This window comes from Cryptomeria japonica, chromosome 2, assembly GCF_030272615.1.
Source record: "Cryptomeria japonica chromosome 2, Sugi_1.0, whole genome shotgun sequence".
Lineage (NCBI taxonomy): Eukaryota > Viridiplantae > Streptophyta > Pinopsida > Cupressales > Cupressaceae > Cryptomeria > Cryptomeria japonica.
In genome coordinates, this window is record NC_081406.1 from 147,340,157 (window position 1) to 147,362,704 (window position 22,548).

Sequence of the window (22,548 nt, forward strand, 5' to 3'; positions counted from 1 at the left end):
TACCGGGTCAGGTATGAAAATTTGAAAATGGACGAAGATAAAAGAATTTTTGTATTTATGGAAAGAGTTAATGAAATTGTTTTAGGAATAAAAGGTTGTGGAGGATCCTTAAGTGAAGATGAAATTATGTCTTAAGTTTTAAGAGCATTACCATTGGCTTACAAAATGAAAGTGACTTCTATTAATGAAATGAGAACAATGCCTAATACTTTAGTTTCTAGAGATACTTTGGTTGGAAAACTTTCAGCAATTGAGCTTGAAGAGTTTGGTCATGTTACTATTGTAAAGACAGATTTAGCTTTCAAAGCATCATCATTATCATCATCTGACAAAACTAATTGGAAAGCACTTTATGCAAAAGAACTTGAAGATATGAGGAGAGAAAATGAAGAACTTGAAGCACTATTTGCAAGGAAAATGCCTAAAGGTCCAACAGGAACTAAGTATGAAGTTAAAGCACCTTTCAAATGTTTTAATTACAATAAAGTTGGTCATATGGCATCTAGATGTCCTGATAGACATGCAAGATTAAGGGAGGAAACAAAAAGATCATATAAGCCTAACCTTGAATATCAGAGATATAGATTCAAGAAAAAAAGAGATAAGTCATATTACTATGTAGATGAAGGTGTTACAGATGATTTAGATGAGGATCCAATAGATAGCAGATGGACTTTTGTTGTAATAAAAGAAGATCAATTGGGACCTATTGTCAAACTAGTAGAGTAGGCACTGGTAGTAAAAATTGAAGAAAAAGATGAATGGATTATAGATAGCAGAGGCTCACATCATATGACTGGTGATAAAAGAAAATTCTTATCTTTTTTAGGAAATTTATGGAGGTCTAGCAAGGTTTGGAGATGATAAAGCTTGTTTAATCAAAGGAAAAGGTACTATATCTTTAGATGGTAAGCATAATACTGACAATGTTTATTATGTAGAAGGCTTAAAGCATAATCTTTTGAGTGTTGGTCAGTTAGTTGAAAAAGGATTTCACTTACAATTCAAGAATGGGAAATGCAAAATCATAAATAGAACTGGATTGGAGATTGCAACCGGTAATTAGAATAAAGGTAATATCTTTTACTTGAATACCAGTGATAAATCATGTTTGATTGCACATATTGATGAAAGTTGGTTATGGCATAAAAGACTTTGTCATGTGAATTTTGATTGCATTGTAAAGATCAGTTCAAATCAGGCAGTAAGGGATTTACCTAAGATTGTGAAACCTCATAATCCGGTATGTAAGGAATGTCAAATGGGAAAGCAAGTTAGAACAACATTTAAGAGCATTACTGAGAAGTCCAATAATATTATTGATTTAATTCATACTGATTTGTGTGGTCCTGCAAGAACAAGAAGTCTACAAGGAGATAGATACTTTATGCTAATAATTGATGATTATTCTACAATGTGTTGGGTTACTTTTCTCAGGAAGAAATCAAAAGCTTTTGGAAGATTCAAGATATTCAAGGAAATGGTAGAGAATGAAACCGTCAATAAAATCAAACATTTGAGATCGGATCAAGGATGAGAATTTGCATCTAAATAATTTAATGCATTCTGTGAAGTGAATGGAATCAAAAGACAACTATCAGCACACCAGACACCCCAACAGAATGGAGTTGTGGAAAGGAAGAACAAAACTATTCTGGATGCAGCAACAACAATGTTAATGGAAGCAAATCTACCTCATGTGTACTGGAGAGAAGCAGTGAATACAACAGTTTATGCTTTCAATAGAGTTCACATCAAAAGTGAAACCGGTAAGACCCCTTATGAACTATGGTTTGGTCATATTCCTACTCTTAAGTACTTCAGAATATTTGGAAGCAAATGTTATATTAGAAGAGATGAGTATATTGACAAATTTTATCCTAAAAGTGATGAAGGAATATTTCTTGGTTATTCATCTAGAAGTAAGGCATATAGATGTTATAATAAAAGGTTACATTAAATCATTGAGAGTACTAATGTGAAAATAGATGAACACTTTAGAGGAGATTCAAGATCTGTAGAACTGACAGTTGAAATAATCATAGATCAACCAGAACAGACTGCACCGGTACAAAATGTAGACCTAGTCACACTTGAAATGATCATAGATCAACTGGCACAGACTGCATTGGTACAGAATGTAGACCCAGTCACACCAGAAATATCAGAAAACTTAACAGTGGCTGAAGAACAACAATATGTGAATGTTAAATAGAACTAACCCAGGTATGTAAGATTGAATCATTTAGAGAATCAGATAATTGGAAACAAGAATTAAGGTGTTATGACTAGAGGAAGACTACTAAATGAAGAGGTATGTTTAATTTCTTAAATTGAACCAACATCTGTTATTGAAGCATGAAGTATGAACATTGGATAAAAGAAATGGAAGATGAATTAGAACAAATTGAAAAGAACAATACTTGGACATTAGTTCCCCGGCCTAAATACAAAAATGTAATTGGAACTTAATGGGTATTTAGGAATAAACTTAATGAAGATGGAGAAGTAATCGGAAACAAAGAAAGATTAGTTTGTAAAGGTTATTCACAAAAAGAAGGAATTGATTATAATGAAACCTTTGCATTGGTAGCCATAAGTGAGGCAGTTAGACTATTTCTTGCATTTGCAGCTCATAAGAACTATTAAGTTTATCAAATGGATGTAAAATGTGCATTTCTAAACAGAGATCTTGAGGAGGAAGTTTACATTAAACAACCTAATGGATTTTCTTTGACAAATAATAAGGACATGGTTTGCAGGTTAAGGAAAACTTTATATGGCTTGAAACAAGCTCTTATAGCTTGGTATGCTAGATTGGATAAATATCTTTTGAAGCTTGATTACACAAAAGGTAATGCTGACAACAATTTGTATTACAAAGTTACCAATGATGATATTTTGGTTATTGAAGTTTTTGTAGATGATATCATTTTTGGAGGTGAAGATGGATTATGTAAGGACCTGCTAACAAGATGTAGGAAGAATTTGAAATGTCTATGATTGGAGAGATAAAATTATTTTTAGGTTTGCAGATTTCACAAACAAATAAAGGTATATTCATATGTCAAACAAAGTACTTGAAGGAAATTTTGAAGAAATTTGGTATGCAAAATTCCAAACTGGTAAGTACTCCTATGAATACAACTGATAAATTGACATTGAAGGATGATTTAGATCCTATTAATCCGACAAGGTACAAATCTATGATTGGAGGTTTACTATATTTGACACAAACAATACCTGATATAATAAATGCAGTACGTATTGTATCTAGATTTCAAAGCAATCCTAAAGAAAACCATGAATCAATAGCTAAAAGGATTTTTCGATACCTACAAGGCACAACAAATCTTGGTTTATGGTATCCTAAAGATGAAAATTTTGATTTATGTGCATACACCGATGCAAATTGGGCAGGAGATGTAGATGACAGAAGGAGTACCACTGGCAGCGCATTCTTTCTTGGTAGCAGATTGATCTCATGGATCAACAAGAAGAAGACTTGTACATCACTATCAATAGCAGAATCAGAATATGTTGTAGCAGCAACTAATTGTAATCAGGTATTATGGATCAAGCAAATGTTAAAGGATATAAAGGTAAAATGAAAAGAACCAATAATCATTTATTGTCATAATTCAGCAGCAATTGATATATCAAAGAATCTGGTATTTCACTCTAAGACAAAGCATATTTCTATTAAGTGTAATTTGCTTGAAGCAAATGAAGTTAAATTGGTTTATGTGAATACTAAAGAGCAAATTTCAGATGTCTATACAAAGCCTTTGCCTAAGGAAACATATGAATATCTTAGTGTGAGGCCCTACCCAGACTCATCCTAGCATTTCAGTATTTTTCATGTTGAGACTATTATGGTTGCTTTATTTTTATACATTATGGATTTGGAACTTATAAAATTTCATGATTTGGATAACATCGATATATATATTGATGCTTCATTTCTATGCATGATCCTAGAATAGGATTACTTTGAGATGACATATGTCATTATTGGATTTGCAAGAGTTTACTATGATGATATAAATATGATGCATGTTTTACGTATGGATTAAAATTATGGGGATTATGATAATTGCTTATGTGGATTATTTGGATGTAAGATATATTGAATTGTTTAAATGTATATTGTATGCAAAGTGTTTGATGTGTATTGTTATTCATGTGTTCTATATAATATGAGGTTAATTGAAATTGATAATGTGTAATTGAGATGCGCAGGAAAATTATCCATGTGACCATGGAAATATTATGGAGAACCAAACCTAGACCTATATACGTTCGTAAAACCAGAGTTTGTCTATTTAGAGAGACAACACCCCGTTAGTATCATATTTTATTGGTGAAAGTAAATGTTGCATGTGTGTTATATTGAATTTATTTACCTAAATCCAACAAGAGACAAAATTTCATGTGTAATTTTGTAAAAGTATTTTTATTGTCACTTGACACGTGTTGATTTATGTCTTGATTTTTTAATTTGTCTCTTGGAGGGAGTTGTTTAACCATAGCTTTTTCAAAATTTAATGAGGTTCTATATTTTTCTAGGGTAGAGAATATTTGGGGTGGTCAACTTAGGTTTGACCCGAAAGTTAACTTCAGATGGGTTTAAAAAGGGTTAAATGGACTCATAGGGGTAGTTTAAAGGTGTTTTCTAATGCCCACAAGGTATACCTAAGGGTTAGGAGTAATTTTAGGCATGTGACAACTCCCATGTGGCTGTTTAGTCACCCTAAAAAGTGAGTTTTCTAAGATGTGCGAAAATTGAATTTAGAAGGCATCATCTAGGTTAGTTAACTTTCCTTTTAATGAGAGATTCCTTTTGATTTTTTCTAAGTTTTTCCTTTATCAATTTTAGAAACCTGTGAGAACTCTCACTGAGGTCTACTTAGGCAAGAATGAGAGATTTTGCAGGTAATCACCCACTCTCCATTTTTGGAGACAATGCAATTTTGAAAAGAAAGGATTTGGTATAAGGATTTGGCTAAGGGTAGAGAAACAGCATTGTGAAATTGGGCTGCTCATCCTCAACTAGATCTAGCATACCTTTGGGTAGTTTGAAGGTTGGTTTAACTTCTCTTTGTATTGTTTTCATGTTGCATGTTATGTTGAAAATATTTGCTTGTAAGAAAAGGCTAGTTTCTTAAGCTTTCTTTTGGAAAATTTTTATGTGTTATGTCTTTTATTTCTTGTATGCATTCTGTATTTTGGGAGTAACCAAGACCTCTTACTCTTGGAAAAGAGGATGGTCTTGTGGGTGGTAAAAGTTTGACAGTGCTCGAGTGAGAGGCTCTCGTTATGAGAGTGATCTCAAGGGATTTTTATGTGACCCTTGCTGCATGGCTTGTTTATGCATTTGGGGGTCATAAGGAGGGAAATAAGGCATGAATACCCTAGGTGGCATAAGGTTGTGGGGTTGTTATACTTATGATTTATCATTGCTTTCCATGAGGTGGCCTTGTGTTTTACCATACTTGTAGTCTCCTCAGGGTATTTGGTCCACTACCACCCGTGTAAAATCATCACATTGTGTGGTGCAGTGTAGTCTTGGTTGGGAATATGTTTGTGATTGTTTTCCCTTACTTGTTGTGTTTGCATGTGTGTAACCTATCTAGGGCTTGGTTCTCCAAGCTCGGGGGTGGCTACTAGTTAGCCTAGGCTGGGAGGTGAGCACTCCATCGTCACAGCTTATGATTTATTTGTAGGTTGTTGGAAGAAAGGAAAAGGACAAGTAGAAGTTGCTAGTTTTATTTGTTTTCAGAAAAAGATTTAGAAATGGAAAATTATGTTTTTAAGTTGCAGCAATGTAAAGGGAAACTATGTTGTATTTATTTTCGAAAGGAAATGTATCTAATATTTTAAGATCCTCATTTAATAGAAATGAGAGATCCATTTGTAAGGTTAACTATAATGTATTTTAAATATACCTTAAGGAAATACATTGTTTTTATTAAAGTATTATTTGGTTGCAAAATGAATTATTTATGTTAAATTTTTGTTTTGTATTGTTCCAGAAATTTGAAATGATTGCATGCATGTTACTTTGAACACAAATGTTCAAGTTTATTTCCTTATGCATATTTCTAAGTTTAATTAAAAAAAAAAAAGAAACCTAGATTTATGTAGTTGATGAATATGTCTTATTATACTCTGTCATTTTTCCTTTTCATTTATTCGCAGAAAACAAATCTAAAAATTAATATGAGTATCTCTAAGTTTTATTTCAATATTTTCTAGTCTAAAATTAGTTGTTGTATAAATTGATTTAATTCTGTCATTTTACTTGTTTGCAGAAATTAAAATCTAGAATTAAATGGTCTATCTATTTTTAAAAAAATATATAACATATTTATATAGTCGTTGTTCAGATTTATTTATCTCTTTTTTTAATTTATTTGTAGAAATTAAACCTACAGTTAATTAGGCTATCTCAGATATATGGTATTTAATTTAAGAAAAAAAATACATTGAATTAAATCAGATTATTATAGTCATATTGTTTAACAATTTCAAAATAAATATATAATAACTATATTATTAAATAGTATAGTTAGCCTGAGTTTCAAATGCATATATATATATATATATATATATATACATATATATATATATATATATATATATATAAAATTATATATATAATAAACAAATTTAAATTTACAAAAAAAATTTATTACCATGAAAGGGGCTCGGCCCCTGTGGATTTTCCCGCTGGACGGCCCCCCTTCGCACTGTGGGTGGCGACACCCAGCGACGGCCGCAACCGCCACTATGGGCCACAACCCACAATGGGGAGACTTCAGCCCCCCTGTGGGCGACGCCTCATAGCGGTGACACTGCCGGGGTTGCGGGTCGCGTTCCACAGCGGCCCTAGGCCACCTCTATGGGTCGCGACCCACAGGCTCGGCAGTGGGCGCCCCTACGAGGAGCCCCTCTCCATGGCCGCCATCTCTCCCCTCTTCAACAGAAAACTTCGGTCGCCCGCCTCTCCACTGTCATGCATTCGGCCCCCTATATCATCAGAAAATTTGAAACCCTAACCCGGTTGGGGTTAGGGTATTCGAAAAGTTAAAAAATAGGAATGAAAGAAATTAGAAAAAGGGGGCATTATTATAGTATTTAAAATTTAGGGTTTTCATGGTTATTTATTAATAATGAGAAAACATATTTATGTATATATATATACACATAGAGTTAAAATATGAAGGGGTAGGGAAAATTTTGGATTAAATATTTTATTAAGTGTTTTTAATCTCTATATATGTTTATAATAAACACATGGGAAAATATATGTTTTGATAAACATAAGGGTAAATTTTAAAATAATGTTTACTATTTTATTATTATTTTTGTAGTTTAATCTGATATAGATTTTTGGAGATTAAACCTTATAGGATGATTTTCGTTATGAATTTAATTGACCCTATGTCGATTTCGTGTAATCATATTTTAATTATTGGTAAAATAAAATATAGACATTTATAAACTAAGTGTTAGGACTAATTTAATTAGTTCCTAAAAACAATTAACGCTTATTGGAGATTAATTTTTGTCTACGCCATTTAATTGACTAAATTAATTTATTGATTAAATATTGATGAGATAATAAATAATCATTTTAGTATTTCGCATTTAAGTTAAATATTATTTTCTCTTACTTGAGATAGAGATTAAAGTTAACTCAAACATAGTTAAAGACAAAAATTTATCCCGTCCTTGCCCAAAAGTTTGGGCATGACATTTTGGTATCAGAGCAAGGTTTCCAACACTAGGAACCTTTCTCCATTACGTTTCGCTTTAAATTATTTAATTAATTTTACTATATTGATTTCCTAGGATATTTAAATTTAATTAATTAAATATTTTTCCAAAGAAATTGGTTATTTAATTTAATTTATTTTATTTTCTCTTTAGGATGCCTCTGACTATGTGACAAGCTCGCAAGCACAGAAGAGATCCTAGGTGTGCACGCATGGTACACGAAGAGGTCAATAGGGAGGAATCGGTTCCGAAAGTGAACCCAGAGGCTCCTCCCGAACAACCAGTCGACCCAAACCAAAACATCTAAGAAGCACTCCTGAATCTGATTGGTATTGTCTAGGATAGGTTTCCAGCAGAGGATCATCATGTTGAAAATTAGAACTCAGGGAGTCATAGATCAACAGATAGGGAACGAAGCAGGAGTCCACCTCCTATTTCTGTAGAGAATCAGGGTGGGAATGAGCCTGAGTCTGTGCACCTACCAAGACCACCTCCAATGGCAAAGCCAGTGTATTGTGAGAGAGCTCATTGGGAGCTAGGGGATCTTATCAGGGAGGTTATGCGCCTCCAGCCACCATCTTTTGGGGGATCTACCGATGGTTTAGAAGTTGAGGCTTGGCTTTTGAGCCTTGAGAGGTTCTTTGCATTGCGCTCTTGCGAGAGCAATCTAAGGGCATGTGTAGCAGTACACTTATTGAGAGGAACGACCTCCACATGGTGGAGATAGGAGGAATACAAGTGTGGTTTAGTTCTTGATACTCTCACATGGGAGATATTTACAGAGAGGTTCAGGGAGAGGTACTTGTCAGAACATTACAGACAGCGTAGGATAGATGAGTTCCATGACCTCCAGCAAAAGGGTCTCTCAGTGACCCAATACGAGAGCAAATTCTTTGAGCTCTTTCCATACGTGGACTACCTAAAGGACGAGAAAATTCTCATCAATCGTTTCATCAGAGAGCTAAATGTCGGCATAGTAGGACCAGTGAGGATGTCCGCTCTAAGGAGCCTTCGGGTTACCATGGAGAAAGCACTGATAGCAGAGGAGATTCAGGTCAGGTCACAGGATACAAGGGATCAATTCCAGAACCAAAACTCTACACCCCAAACATATGGATTTTAGAAACCCCATTAGAAGGGAAATAATAGAAACACAGGGGTTCTCCAAACCCCCTCCTCCGCAACAGTCACAATAGAACTAGAGGTAGAGGCCTTCACAGAATTAGTAGGGTGCAAAGCCCAAGCAGTGGCAGTCATAGGGTCAGAGGCAAGATCAGTGAGCTCAGGTTCCTTACACACCTTTGGCGAGGACTCAGTAGTCCTCCAGGGGTGGGTACAGTGGTTCTAGTAGGATAGGGGGACAATCTTTCTATAGGCCTCAAGGCGCTCAGTTTTAGGCACGCGGTGCTTGCTTCACATGTGGAGCCATGGGACACATGGCAAGGGATTTCCCTCAGGGTTAGATGGTAGGGAATCAGAGGATGGCAACATCAAAGCCTATAGTTGGAGATATGGGCAAGTCCCATAGAGTCTTTGTAGTAGTTGACAACCACCAGGCAGAGCACCAGGCCATAGTCATTGAGGCTGCAGGTATGATCAGAGGTAACAGTGTATCTATATTATTTGATTCAGGAGCTACTGCCTCCTTTACATCTCCATTGGTTGTGGAGCATTGTGGGCTAGTGGCTATTAGACAGGGTGTCAGTTGGGAAGTGGAGTTAGCTTCAGGGGCTAGAGTGTTGGTGGAATCAGAGGTTAGGGCTTGTCAGCTTCAGATTGGTAATACCACCACCTTAGTAGACCTTAGAGTTACACCACTTGGATCATATGGCATCGTACTTGGCATGGATTGGCTTTATGCCTGCAGAGCCAAGATGGATTGTTGCCGGAAAGAAATCGAGTGTGAGGATGATTAGGGTTCACCCATAGTAATCATAGGGATTCAGAGACCTGTGTCTCTTCGTATGATTTCCACAATGCAGCTTAAGCGAAGCATACGAAAGGGATGTCAGCTATTTTCCATCACTATTAGTGATAGAGAGGAAGAGGACGAAAAGGAAACATCAATTGAGGACCATCCTATCCTTAAGGGATATTCAAACGTGTTTTCTTCAGAGCTACCTGAGATGCCGCTCCATAGAGAGATTGACTTTCATATAGACCTTGTACCAAGAGTTGAGCCAATTTCAAGAGCACCTTATAGGAGGACCACAAATGAGCTTAATGAGCTCAAGATGCAGCTTGAGGAACTCCTTGAGAAGGGTCACATTCCTCCTAGCGTATCCCCTTGGGGTGCACCAGTCATCTTCATGAAGAAGAAGGACGGATCTGAGTGATTATGCATGGATTATCATCAGTGGAACAAAGTAACCATCAAGAATCGATATCCTTTACCTAGAATTGATGATTTATTCGACCAACTTCAGGGTGCCAAAGTATTTTCCAAAATTGATCTGAAGTCAAGATACCATCAGTTGAGGATAGTGGAAAGCGATATCCACAAGACCGCATTTCACACTAGATATGGCCACTATGAGTTCACCGTGGTCCCATTCGGTCTTATGAATGCTCTAGCTATTTTCATGAGCCTCATGAATGGGGTATTCCACACATTTCTAGATTGCTTTATGATTGTGTTCCTTGATGATATATTGATATATTCTCGAAATGAGAAGGAGCATGAGGAGCACCTGAGATAGGTTTTGTAGTGTTTGAGGGACAATCACTTGTTTGGCAGTTTGTCAAAGTATGCTTTTTTTCAATTAGAGGTCAAGTACCTTGGGCACGTTATTTCTGGTGATGGGATCTCAGTAGACCCATCAAAGATCAGAGCTATTATGGATTGGCCAGCGCCAACTAGTGTAACAGAGGTCAGGAGCTTCATGGGCTTAGCAGGTTATTACCAACGCTTTGTTGAGGGATTCTCTAGAGTCGCACATCCTATTACTTCTCTTCAGCATAAAGGGAAGAAATTTGAGTGGACAGAGAAGTGCGATAGGGCCTTTCAGGAACTCAAAAAGGCACTTACTAGTACACCTATCCTTGTAGTACCAGATCCCTCAGCTAACTTCATGGTTTGCACAGATGCTTCCCTAAAGGGTTTAGGAGCAGTCCTTATATAGGATGGTAGGGCTATAGCTTTTGAGTCTAGGAAACTTAAGACTCATGAGCTTAACTACCGTACTCATGACCTTTAGCTTGCAGCAGTAGTGCATGCACTCGTGAGGTGGAGACACTTCCTTTTGGGCCATCATTTTGAGCTTCATTCAGACCATCAGAGTCTTCAATACATATTTACTCAGCCGAACCTTAATGCACGTCAGAGGAGATGGATGGAGTTCTTGTGCGAGTATGATTTTGACGTTAACTACATCAAAGGGAAAGAAAATGTAGTTGCAGATGCTTTGAGTAGGAGATGTCATGAGGTATACAACATATCTATGGGCACGGATTTGAGAGATTGGATATTATAGCAGTTGCCAGAGGATGGATGTTATTTAGAGGTTTGTCAGGTAATACAATCTTAGGATACTCTAGAAGGAAAATATGTGGATTATTCTTTGGAGTCCGATGGACTATTACGCCATAGAGGGCACATCTATGTACCTTCTTCCAAAGGTTTGCGAGAGTTCATTGTCATGGAGGCTCATAGAGCTCCTTATGTAGCACATCCTAGAGTTAAGAAGATGCATGCTGACTTGAGACAGTTATATCATTGGCCAGGAATGCAGCAACTCATTGCTGAGTTAGTAGCCTGATGCCTTGAGTGTCAGAGAGTCAAGGCGGAGCACCGCCATCCAAGTGGGTTGCTCCAGTCTCATGCTATACTAGAGTGGAAGTGGGATACTATATCCATGTATTTCATCATTGGTATTCCTATGTCATCTCGTCGCCATGATGCCATCTTGGTGACAGTTGACAAGTTGACCAAAGTGGCCCACTTTTCACTAGTTTGGACTACCTTCACAGCACCAACAGTAGCACGGGTGTTCTTGCGAGACATTTCCAGACCTCATGGCATTCCACGCAAGATTATTTCTGACAGGGATTCCCTCTTCACTTCTTCCTTTTGGAAGGCATTACAGGAAGCTATGGGCACTAAGCTCAATTTTAGTACAACCTATCATCCAAAAATGGATGGTCAAATAGAGAGTGTTAACCAGGTGTTAGAGGATATGCTTTGCATGTACATCATGGATCATCAGACCAAATGGAAAGAGTACCTTCCCTTAATGGATTTTGCCTATAACAATGGGCATCACACTTCTTTGGGGATGCCACCCTATCAGGCATTATATGATAGGCCTTGTAGGACACCGTTGAGTTGGGGCTGCATAGAGGATAGAGTTGCTATTGGTCCTGAGATAGTTTGAGATATGGAATAGCAGGTGGATTTGATTAGGCAGCATCTTAGAGAGGCATAGGATAGACAGAAGAAATATGCAGATGTGAAGAGGATAGACCATAGCTACTTAGTTGGAGACAGAGTCTTCTTGAGAGTGAGACCACATAAGAGTCCAATCCATTACAAAAAGGGTTCTAAGCTTGCACCTCACTTTGTAGGACCATTTGAGATCCTTGAGAGGATAGGACCAGTTGCCTACCATTTAGCATTGCCACCTAGCCTATCACGCATCCACGATGTGTTTCATGTATCAGTTTTGAGAAAGTATATCTATGATGAGTCTCATATTTTAGATTGGGATGCCTTGCAGGTGGAGTCGGACGGGCAGCTAGCTTCAGAGTCTATTCGCATTTTGGCATGTCGGACACTAGCCCTTTGAGGTCGAGAGCTGGACCAGGTTAGGGTCTAGTGGGATTGCTATGATGAGGTTACAGCTTCATGGGAGGATGTAGCATGTATAAGATCATAGTACCCTCATCTTTTTTATGAACTCGAGGAGGAAGTTCATGCCTAGAGGGGGAGGGTGTGAGGCCCTACACCAACTCATCCTAACATTTCAGTATTTTTCATGTTGAGACTATTATGGTTGCTTTATTTTTATACATTATAGATTTGGAACTTATATGATTTCATGATTTGGATAACATCGATATATATAATGATGCTTCATTTCTATGTATGATCCTAGAATAGGATTACTTTGAGATGATATATGCCATTATTGGATTTGTAGGACTTTACTATAATGATAGAAATAGGATGCATGTTTTACGTATGGATTAAAATTATGGGGATTATGATAATTGCTTATGTGGATTATTTGGATGTAAGATTTATTGAATTGTTTAAATGTATATTGTATGCAGAGTGTTTGATGTGTATTCTTATTCATGTGTTTTATATTATATGAGGTTATTTGAAATTACTAATGTGTAATTGAGATGCTCAGGAAAATTATCCATGTGACCATGAAAATATTATGGAGAACCAAACCTAGACCTATGTACATTTGTAAAACCAGGGTTTGTCTATTTGGAGAGACAACACCCCATTTGTATCATATTTTATTTGTGAAAGTAAATGTTGCATGTGTTAAATTGAATTTATTTATCTAAATCCAACAAGAGACAAAATTTCATGTGTAATTTTGTAAAAGTATTTTTATTGTGTCACTTGACACGTGTTGATTTATGTCTTGATTTTTTAATTTGTCTCTTGGAGGGAGTTGTTTAACCATAGCTTTTTCAAAATTTAATGAGGTTCTATATTTTTCTAGGGTAGAGAATCTTTGGGGTGGTCAACATAGGTTTGACCCGAAAGTTAACTTCAGATGGGTTTAAAAAGTGTTAAATGGACTCATAGGGGTAGTTTAAAGGTGTTTCCTAAAGCCCATAATGTATACCTAAGGGTTAGGAGTAATTTTAGGCATGTGACAACTCCCATGTGGTTGTTTAGTCACCCTAAAAAGTGAGTTTTCTAAGATGTACGAAAATGGAATTTAGTAGGCATCATCTAGGTTAGTTAACTTTCCTTTTGACAAGAGATTCCTTTTGATCTTTTTCTAACTTTTTCCTTTTTTAATTTTAGAAACCTGTGAGAACTCTCACTGAGGTCTTCTTCGGGAAGAATAGAGATTTTGCGGGTAATCGCCCACTCTCCATTTTTGGTGACAATGCAATTTTTAAAAGAAAGGATTTGGTATAGGAATTTAGCTAAGGGTAGAGAAACAAGGATTGTGGAATTAGGCTGCTCATCCTCAACTAGATCTAGCATACCTTTGGGCAGTTTGAAGGTTGGTTTAACTTCTTTTTGTATTGTTTTCATTTTGCATGTTATGTTAAAAAGATTTGCTTGTAAGAAAAGGCTAGTTTCTTGAAATTTCTTTTGGAAAATTTTTACGCATTATTTCTTTTATTTCTTCTATGCATTTTTTGTTTTGGGAGTAACCAAGACCTCCTACTCTTGGGAGAGAGGATGGTCTTGTGGGTGGTAGAAGTTTGACAGCCCTTGAGTGAGAGGCTCTCAATATGAAAGTGATCTCAAGGGATTTTTATGTTACCCTTGTTGCATGGCTTGTTTATGCATTTGGGGGTCATAAGCAGGGAAATAAGGCATGAATGCCTTGGGGGGCATAAGGTTGTGGGGTTGTTATACTTATGATTTATCATTTTTTGCCATGAGGTGGCCTTGTGTTTTACCATACTTGCAGTCTCCTCAGGGTATTTGGTCCACTACCACCCGTGTAAAATCATCACATTGTGTGGTTGAAGTGTAGTCTTGGTTGGGAATATGTTTGTGATTGTTTTCCCCTGATTGTTGTGTTTGCATGTGTGTAACCTGTCCAGGGCTTGGTTCTCCAAGCTTGGGGGTGGCTACTAGTTAGCCTAGGCTAGGAGGTGAGCACTCCATGGTCATAGCCTATGATTTTTTTGTAGGTTGTTGGAAGAATGAAAAAGAACAAGTAGAAGTTGCTAGTTTTATTTGTTTTCAGAAAAAGATTTAGAAATGGAAAATTATGTTTTTAAGTTGCAGCAATGTAAAGGGAAACTATGTTGTATTTATTTTCGAAAGGAAATGTATCTAATATTTTAAGATCCTCATTTAATAGAAATGAGAGATCCATTTGTAAGGTTGACTATAATGTATTTTAAATATACCTTAAGGAAATACATTGTTTTTATTCAAGTATTATTTGGTTGCAAAATGAATTATTTATGTTGAATTTACGTTTTGTATTGTTCTGGAAATTTGAAATGATTGCATGCATGGTACTTTGAAAACAAATGTTCTAGTTTATTTCCTTATGCATATTTCTAAGTTTAATTAAAAAACAAAAAGAAACCTAGATTTATGTAGTTGATGAATATGTCTTATTATACTCTGTCATTTTTCCTTTTCATTTATTCACAGAAAACAAATCTAAAAATTAATATGAGTATCTCTAAGTTTTATTTCAATATTTTCTAGTCTAAAATTAGTTGTTGTATAAATTGATTTAATTCTGTCATTTTACTTGTTTGCAGAAATTAAAATCTAGAATTAAATGGTCTATCTATTTAAAAATAAAAATATAACATATTTATATAGTTGTTCATATTTGTTTATCTCTTATTTTTATTTATTTGCAGAAATTAAACCTATAGTTAATTAGGCTATCTCAGATATATGGTATTTAATTTAAGAAAAAAAATACATTGAATTAAATTAAATTATTATAGTCATAATGTTTAAAAGTTTCAAAAAAAATATATAATAACTATATTTTTGCATAGTATAATTAGCCTGAGTTTCAAATGCATTTAATATATATATATAAATATATAGATATTAAAACTACCTTTAAATATTTAAAAAGAAGTGGTTATATATGCCAGATATATATATATATATATATATATATATATATATATATATATATATATATATATTAAACTATATATATAATAAACAAATTTAAATTTACAAAAAAAAAATTATTACCATGAAAGGGGCTTAGCCCCTACAGATTTTCCCACAGGGCAGCCCCCCTCTGCACTGTAGGCAGTGACCCCTAGTGACGGCCATAGCTGCCACTGTGGGCTGCAACCCACAGTGGGGAGGCTTCGACCCCCCCTATGGGCGACGCCTCATAGGGGTGACGCTGCCGGCGCTGCGGGCCGCATTTCACATCGGTAACCTAGGCCGCCTCTATGGGCTGCAACTAGCAAGCTCGGCAGTGGCCGCCCCTACAGGGAGCCCCCCTCCATGGCCACCATCCCTCCCCTCTTCAATAGTAAACTTCAGCCACCCACCTCTCCATTGTCATGCATTCAGCACCCTGTATCATAAGAAAATTCGAAACCCTAATCCGATTGGGGTTAGGGTATTCGAAAAGTTAAAAAATAGGAATGAAAGAAATAAAAAAAAAGGGGGCATTATTATAGTATTTAAAATTTAGGGTTTTCATGGTTATTTATTAATAATGAGAAAACATATTTATGTATATATATATATAGAGAGAGAGAGAGAGTAAAAATATGAAGGGGCAGGGCAAATTTTGGATTAAATATTTTATTAAGTGTTTTTAATCTCTATATATGTTTATAATAAACACATGGGAAAATATATTTTTTGATAAACATAAGGGTAAATTTTAAAATGATGTTTAATATTTTATTATTATTATTGTAGTTTAATCTTATGTAGATTTTTGGAGAGTAAACCTTATAGGACAATTTTCGTTATGAATTTAATTGACCCTATGTCGATTTAGTGTAATCATATTTTAATTATTGATAAAATAAAATATAGACATTTATAAACTAAGTGCTAGGACTAAATTAATTAGTTCCTAAAAACAATAACGGTTATTGGAAATTAATTTTTATCTACGCCATTTAATTGACTAAATTAATTTATTGATTAAATATTGATGAGATAATAAATAATCATTTTAGTATTCTGTATTTAAGTTAAATATTATTTTCTCTTACTTGAGTTAGAGATTAAAGTTAACTCAAACATAGTTAAAGACAAAACTTGATAGTGCATCTCGTATTAGCAACATTTAATGTCACTAAGTTGTGATCTTTTAAAAAAAAATTATCCCGTCCTTGCCCAAAAGTTTGGGCATGACACTTAGAGAGTAGCTTGGGGTGATTTCCCCACTGGCAGAGACTTAGATATTTATGATTGGCATAAAACCAATAGGAACTAACAGAAAAATCTTTTTCTGACTTTGATGGAAGAGAACTACTTCTCAAGGGGAGTAGTTGGCTGAATGTTAAGTTTTGAATTCTTAACTTCTTTGGCATTTGATGTCAAAGGGGGAGAGATATCTATGGAAAAACATTATTCCTTGAGAAAGAGATATACTCTATGTATTTTTTGTTTTGATTTTGTAACAAACTTTGTATTGATCTACCTTTGGGAGACTGTTGGTTTACAGGTTTTGGCATTCTGTTTTTGGTACTTGGATTTTTTTCCATGTAGTATTGTCATCAATACCAAAGGGGGAGATTGTTGGTATTATGGATGACTTCGTCATGTGTTGCATTGGTTTTGTCATTCATGTCAACACTTATCTTCTTGGAAGTGTACATTGTTATTTTGGTACTATGGTTGTATTCGTTTACTGTTGAACCGACACTATGGTTCACCAGTATGTGTTCACCAGCAGGTTATATGGTTCATCGGAAGCAATGATAACTTGGAGATCATTTAGTTATGTCGAAGATATAGACTGGAAGTTTAGTTTTGGTGTTTTTCTTATTGGTCTAATTAGGTTGACAGATTTGCCTTTGCCGGCAGATAACTCTAGGTTTTGGACTGGTACATCTTATCTATTCCAGATTAGCATGACACATTATGGAGATTGTTTATTGATTGGATATTGTGGTAAATGTATTGAGCCGACATGTTATATCGCATCAAGACTTATTTGTAATTGATTTAAATGTAATATCTTTAGTGAGCCAACCTATTCATTTGGTCTTACGTTTTGTATAAATTATTGTAAGATCTTGTTGAAGATCGGGATATAGGATATAGTATGAGTCTATTCAAATATTGAAGAGAGAAAATAAGCAAATCCTTGTGCAAATCACGCAGACATTAATTGAAGGTTGAAGGAAGGCTATGAAGGTATTTTGACACTCATGTCCAAAGCTTAATCCGTACTGAATTCAGCATTAGAGATGCTATTTTGAGCAGTACATTATCATTGGATTTAACCATCCAATTGTGTAGTCAGCGTGACTCCTATTTTGTGATTGAGCAGTGAGCTTTAGGCGGTTGGCCTTTCTACGTGTGCAGATCCCATTTGTATACACATACTATCTGCAGTAGTATCATCTATTTGTGGGTAAGGTTTCCCATCATGGTTTTTCCCCTTACTGGGTTTCCACGTCAAAATCTTTGTGTCATGTGTTGTGGATGTTGTTTCATGCATTAAGTTATACTGGTATTGCTATAACTGTTAATCCATTTTATTGACACTTAAGTTTGTTTACCGGCATTAAGTTTAAGTTGGATTAATTTGCATTTGGATTACAATTTATTAACAACTAGTTTACAACTGATTCATCCCCCCTCTCAGTTGTCCTTCTCGGGACCTAACAATAATGAGGTGAAAATTAAATAGCTAGAAGCTCATAGCTTTTTTTATATCTAATGGTATCTAGAATGAATGTTTCATAATATAGTTGTAAATATTAAGTGTAGATATATTTTCTCAAAAATACACTTTCACAAGGAAAAGTAGTCAATTCATAGGAAATTTTCATTTGCTACATGTACATATTTTTATAATAATTTTATTTACATTTATGACAGTAGTAAAATTTTGGTTGATTAGCATAAATATAAATAGTGCACCAACTTGATAACTTCACATCTTTCACCATACTCCAAACCTATGCCAAAATGAAATCTTTCAAGTAGGGTATGAGCATGCATCAAAGCATAAAGAATAGATGAATTATCTTATATATTACATAATTATAATTATCTTTATAGAAATATTAAAATAAAAGTGTGATGTTTTGAATTGGCTATTGAGACATACTCCAACTATTGTAAGTTAGGATGATAGTTAGTCAAATGACAACACATGAAAAATTGTTTTGAATGAGTGGTTAACAAGATTAGCCAACAACGTGTCTTGATAAGTATTAATTAGGGACATTTGTAATCCATTTGTAGACCCTCACTAGAAATTTACTCTGGTTATGTTTAATTTCTTGATCTTTGCATTTTCTTTAATAATGTAGTCTTGTTTATTACTTTGAATTCCTTCTATAATAATTTCAATATAATGTAATACATACATACCACAATTCGCTCAAATGTTAGGCATCTAAGCCACTGCCATAAATGAGCTACAACCAATCTCATATGACCATCCTCTGTCAAATCATGGCATCCATTTTTCAAATGGGATACTTCTTTCCCTCAATTATAGACAACCTAAGTCATCCTACATATCAACATGAACCCTAATCCTGACCTAGGTCAATCCATGAAAACTTTTGGTTTTGACACATTCACATTAACCTAGCTCAAGCACACTAGTTTACCAATTTTGCCACTGCTTTGCAACTGCACCATAGCCTAGAAATGGTGCAACAACCTAGAAATTGTAGCACATCTCATTAGACATGCACCAACAACAATCAGATGTGCACCATCTTAGCACAAGTAGACGTAGGGGAGACAAAAATATTGGTTAAGGAACTAATGGAAAAAGAAAATTGGTTGAGATGGTGTGGATTTTTGAAGGGCTATTTGCAACAATTAATCCCAAGGTGTGGGATAATCCCAAATGGTTGGTGTTTATGGTAAAATTGGAAACATCAATATTGAAAGACGGAATGAATTCAACCACAAAACCCTAGCCTAACAACAACAGAGATCCACAATAACATATGAAGATTACATAAGACAATGTAAACCAACAAATCATAAAGATTATACCATCACATGTCCAATAGGGTTTGGATCTCCATTCTTCCTATCTCCATTGATCTTCATTGATATATTTGCTCTCAGATTTTATGTGTGCACAAGAGCTCAACAAAGAACGGAAATGTGGTTGATAGCTAGATCGCATATGAAAGTTCGAAAGAAAGTCCAAGAAGATTGATAATGAAGTATCCCCTTATATAGAAGACACTATAAGAAATGGAGGGATAAGATTAAGAGGTGTAATAGATAAATGGTCGGCTAGGATTAGAGGGTAGGTAAAAGAAATAAGAAAATAATAGGAGGGTAGGTAGTGTAGGAATTAAGAGATGAATGACATGTGTCATGGATAGAAAAGGTTAATGAATTAATTAAATAAATAAAAATTTATTTAATTAATAGAAGAAGTGGGATAGTTAAATAAATAAAATATTTATTTAATTTAAGAAAAGGATAATTTAAATAAATAAAGGTATTTATTTAAATGAGAAATAAGGCTAGAAGAGGATAAATGAATTAATTAAATAAATAAAGATTCATTTAATTAATAGAAGAATTAGGCTAAAATAATTAAATAAATAAAATATTTATCTAATTTGACAAGACAATTTTAGGTGTCTACATTTTGCCCCTCTTTGAGACAATGTATCTTGTCGCATTGTTTCAAAGAAGATAAGATAAAATGATACAAAGTTGCCCCAAGATAGGAATGATATGCCCCCTCCAGAGATTGGATGAATATGTCTAAAAAGATTGCAGACAATCTCCCAATAAGAAAGAAAGGCTAGAAAGGATAGAGTGACAGAGTCATGGGATAAAGAAGACTGACACGGGAGACTAGGGATAGTGTAGTTTATAAAATAGACTACGAGGGAAAACATCCTCATTGTCATCCACACACCTAAGAGATTAGAATGTAGAGAGAGCAATGAGTAGTCAGTAGTCAGTAGCGATGGCATTGGTGCACAGATTCAATCATGTTCGCTGATATTAGAGGCCAACAGATGCAGGAGAGATGGTAAGTACCACAAAACCTCTTTGTACTTTGTTGCATTAATTGTTGTCATAAATGCATGCTAGGTAGGGAAATAAATGTGCTTTAGGTAGGTCAAAATAAAATGTCAAGCGAGGAGAAAAATGCCAAGGCACGTTTGCATTGGTGTCATGCGCGTCTATGATTTCAGTAGCGTATGTGTTCAATTCAAGCATGTCTACTAAGTGCAGGCACGTTTATGTAGGACAGGCACATCTATATTGAATAGAGGTGCGTCTGTGTGATTTAGGCACATCTGTGTAGAGTAGGCACATTTGTGAAGTATGCAAGCATGTTTGTGTCATGAATGTGCATTTATGTCTTCAAGGTCAAATCAGCAGTTCTGTGATAAACATACACTGTCAATTGGATAAGTTGTTGAGAGGATACACTCAAACGGGTCCTCTAGGGAAGACTAAGATAACGAATAGGGCCAGGATTGACAATTTTGTGATAGAACATATGTTACCAATCAGGAAACTACTCAAGAGGATACACTCAAGCAAAGACCTTGGGATAGAATAGATCGAGGCACTTTGTGATGAATAGGGAGTACCATAGAAATTGACAATTCTGTGATAGAAGATACGTTGTCAATTGGATTCAACTGAAATTGACAATTTTGTGATAGAACATACATTGTCAATTGGATAAGCTACTCAAGAGGATACACTCAAGTAGGTGCCCTAAAAGATAGGATAACAACAACACTTTGTGGTGAATAGGGAATGCTATTAGGATAGAGTTCCATATGATAGATATAAGTACCAGGATAAAAAAACAACACTTTGTGATGAGCAGGGAATGCTACTAGGATAGAGTGCCATATGATAGATATAAGCAGAAGGATAAAAAATAACACTTTGTGATAAATAGGGAGTACCACTAGAATAGAGTGTCATAGGATAGATATAAGCACTAGGATAAAAAAGAGCACTTTGTGATGAACAAGGAATGCTACTAGGATTGACACAGTTGATTTGCTTTATTGCAGGAGGACCTACCGATGTTGGAGTCATGGGAGATATTCCCTTCGACTCGAAGTTTATGACCAAAGCCGACGTTCGAGGATAGAGCAGCAGTTTAGGCTATGGGATTGCGATACATTATGTATGTGCCTGAGTTTTGGGAAAACATGGGATTGTTGACTGCATTAGCTAAGACATGGCACTCAGAGACATGCATGTTTCATTTGTTGATGGGTGAGATGTCAGTCACCTCAGAGGATATTAAGGATACCGATCGTTGGGGAGTTGGTTCCTTAAGATCGAGAGAGAGACAAGGATGCACTGAGATGAGTATTTCTGGATCCAGGACTAGAGCTGAGGGTAGGACATGTGTTGTGGGACACCATGAAAGCTACAGGATTGGCACTACTAGTGGTGCTAGCAAGAGTGATCAGTGGATTCCTCTGTTTAGACAAGGTGACGCGAGGGTTGGTAGTGGGATGGGGAGGACTCTGGAGACATTGATGACTAAGGACACTAGGTTTGCATGGGGATCATGTCTGCTGGCACACTTGTATTATGAGCTGCATCAGTTTATATATCATAGATCAACAGGATTGGGGTGTGGAGTCACACTATTACAGGTATGGGTGTATGAGCATCTGTCAATTACATGATCGATACACTTTAGAGACAGAGGACATGGGTGCAGTTATGTACATCTATATGATATGATTACTTCATAGCCACAGATTGGGAGGCTAGAGTATTGGCATTGAGTTATTAATGAGGTAGACAGAGTGGTATGGAGGTTGTACTTAGCTTGTGAGGAGTGGTAGGATGATGAAGTGGAGTTGTCGTATGTAGTCCGGAGCAGGTATCTGATAGGGATGACATCGTATATTATTGAGTGACAGTTGATAGAAAGGGTATGCAGGCAG